Below are 3,496 nucleotides of genomic sequence, written 5' to 3'. Positions count from 1 at the left end.
TCAATAATTATCCTAAATATATTTTAGTCTTTTTATATTTAAAATGAAATACTTATCCAGTATTTGATTATACTTATCTGCAGTTAGTTACACGAATTCAAACATGAAGCTTTAATAAGTTATACATACGCTCAATTTACTTGTAGTCTTGAATTTTAAGTAATGTGCATCAATAAACAGTTTTTTATGCATAAAAAATGGTTTTTAATAGTTTCTGCCAAATGTTTTATAATATAGTATAGATTATTATTAACAACTTTTTTTTTAATTCTTTTTCATTTATAAAAAGATTATTACATTAAAAATCAAAATAAATTAAATTAAAATGATGTTATTAAACAAATTTTAAAAAATATAAATCAAGTTTTTTTAATATTACATTTTGAACCATAGATTTTAATAACCTTATCTTTTATCCTCCACTTCATAAAATCTATTTTTCACCTCTATATGTTCTCCTCGATCCAAAAAGACAAAATGTAGGACTAGCGTCAACAGTTCATCACGGTAGTCTTATGTGATCTGGTCTGTCCATTAATTGCTTAAGCTTAACTCATAGATTTAGTAGACTGCTTTCTTTTCTAGATGGTCACAGATATTTATATGTGATTCTTGATAAAATTAATAAACTGATGACTCTGATAAAAATATGTTTTTGTCTTCTGTATATAAACATTATGATATGTTATATCTGCATCTCTTCCAATATTTTGCAAACAAAAGTCACGACATTCATACCTTTTTTTTTTTGTTTTTCTATCTCCACACGTTACAACTGAAATTCCTCACAAATTTTTACGAGACTTAAGAGAACCAACAATTGATCGCATATTTCACGTTAACCTCTTGTTTATATAACTTCAATCATCAAGCTAAATTTGAGATCTTCATACCCCCTGTCAATTAAAATTCTGCTTACGCCATTGACAATCACATCATCATAATAATTTCGACGGTGATGTTCCTATAATGCAAACTAAATAGTTCGGTAATTAGTTCAAATTATCTAAAATTATTTCGACCACGATGTTTGATAAAAGGCAAATGAAAATAACTCAAAAAATGATTTTGTAACCTTAAAACTTGAAAGAAAAGTGAAAAATTAATAAATCATCAATGATGTGTTAATTATTTTCATTATATAAATAATTATATGTATAAATATATATTTAAAACATATATAAAAATATCCAAAGCATGCGTTGTGGTTTGAACTGCGATTTGATGACTCAAAACCGTAAACTACACCATAAAGTGTGATTGATGAAAATGCAACATGCAAACTACACTGCGAAAGTTGTAAACCACATTTTGTGATGCAATGTGGGCGGTTTGTGAGATTTGGAGGTTTAGATGAACACCCTAATATTTAATATATTAGCAAATTATAGCGATTGGTTCAGAAAACTCAATGAACTGTCCTATTTTAAATAATTATATAGTTGATTTTTTAATGAAAAAATTGAATTTTCTCATTTTGAATAATTAAGTTTTCGGACATGTTTTTTTTAATTAATAAAGGGAAATGTTTAGAAAAACCTAAAAAACTTTTTCATTTTGAATGGTTTAATTCTTAAACTATTTTCTTGAATGAAAAAACCATTAAACTTTTTATTTTAAAAGATTAAATCCTTAAACTAGTTTTTTTTAATGAAAAACCATTAAACTTTCTCATTTTGATTGATTATGTCCCTGAACATTTTTTATAAAAAATAAACCATCATACTTTTAAAATTGGTTACCTACATTCTTTTAGGCAAAAAAAGTTACATTAACTGACTAGTAAAAGTTCGATGGTTTATTTATTTTTTGAAAAATATCATGGTCTTAATTATGCAAAATGTGAAAGTTTAATGGTTTTTTCATACAAAAAAAAAATAGTTCAGGGACTTGATCATTTTAAATGATTCTTTCATTTAAAAAATAGTTTAAGAACTAAACCATTCAAAATGAAAATGTTCAATGATTTTTCATTTAAAAGAATAGTTTAGGGACTAAATCATTCAAAATGAAAAAGGTTTAATGGTTTTTTCATTTAAAAGAATAGTTTAGGGACTAAATCATTCAAAATGAAAAAAGTTTAATGGTTTTTTCATTGTAAAAAATAGTTTAAGAACTAAATCATTCAAAATGAGAATGTTTGTTGAGTTTTTTTTTTTGGACTTTTCACATAAATAAAACATCAAACTTGTAAAATTTGGGTTTAGGGTTTAGGGAGAATCAAAGAACAAAAACTGGTTAAATAAAATCTTTTTACCTACAAAAGCTACATGTAACCAGAAGGAAGGTTTTAACGTAAAAAAGCGTTAATCAGTTTTTCTAGTCCCAAACTCGTCTCACCCAACGACATCCCTCTCCTTACCCCTCGTCATCCTATCGTCTTACGTTCTTGATATCGTCCATCACTACCATTGCCCTGCCATCATACTCCCTCTTTTTTTATCCTTTTTTTTCCTTTGATTCTCCCTCTTTTTTGATCTATGTATATGGAAAACCGAAAGACAAAAAAAGAACGGATAAAAAATAGGGAGATCGATGGAAGCACCCAATGGCGACGACAAATGGTACGAAGAACAGACGACGATGGGGGTGGTGAGGTGTAAGGAGGGGGAGTGATGTCATTGGATTCGAGAGGTTAGAATGACATAGAGTTTGGGAATAGTAAGATTAATTTAAGTTTTTTACTTTATAACATTACTAGCCGGTTACAAGTAAATTTTTTGATTAAAACAAATATATGTGACCAATTTTTAAAAGTTCAATAGTTTATTTACAAAATTTAAAATTATTTAAAATGAAAATTTCAATAATTTTATCATCCAAAAAAATAACTTAAAAGATTAATTAATCAAAATAAAAAAGTTAATTAAATTGTTCTGAACTTTTTCCTTATATTTACAAAATTGAAAAATGAATAAAAAACATATATGAATTTGACCTATGTTGACTTGCGCACTACAAAAATGCTGGGTATCAGCGAGAGAAAATTCCCTCGCTGATCCGTTGCTGAAAGGGGTTTCTGTCGTTGATCCGTCGCTGATACTCCGTCGGTCAAACAGTCGTAGGTAATGCTATCAGCGACGGATCAGCGGCGGAAATCAGCGACGGATTTGCGACGGACACTTTCAGCGACGGATTTGCGACGGACACTTTCAGCGACGGATCAGTGAGGGATGTATTTAGCAACGGATCAGCGACGGATTTGCGAGGGAACTTTTAGCGACGGATTTGCGAGGGAACTTTCAGCGACAGATTTGCGAGGGAACTTTCAGCGACAGATTTGCGAGGGAACTTTCAGTGACGGATTTGCAAGGAACTTTCAACGACGGATTTGCGAGGGAAATTCAAGCACTTTCAGTGACGGATTTTCCCTCGCTAATCCGTCGCTAWTTTKTAAAAAATTAAAAAATAAATTTTTTAAAAATACATAAATCCTGTATTTATTTTTAAAAAACCTGAAAATAATAATATATAACAAACCAAATCTGTGAACAAA

At 29.1% G+C, this 3,496-nt stretch overlaps 1 protein-coding gene across 1 annotated transcript in view; it reads right to left on the bottom strand.

Moving 5' to 3' along the window:
* Window positions 1-3,496, bottom strand: part of LOC112523787 — a 14,312-nt gene that overhangs the window by 8,767 nt on the left and 2,049 nt on the right. The window lies entirely within an intron of this gene.

Source organism: Cynara cardunculus (genome assembly GCF_001531365.2).
Source record: "Cynara cardunculus var. scolymus isolate 2C chromosome LG 12, CcrdV1, whole genome shotgun sequence".
In the NCBI taxonomy this organism is placed as follows: domain Eukaryota; kingdom Viridiplantae; phylum Streptophyta; class Magnoliopsida; order Asterales; family Asteraceae; genus Cynara; species Cynara cardunculus.
This window is presented reverse-complemented; position numbering and strand designations above follow the sequence as displayed.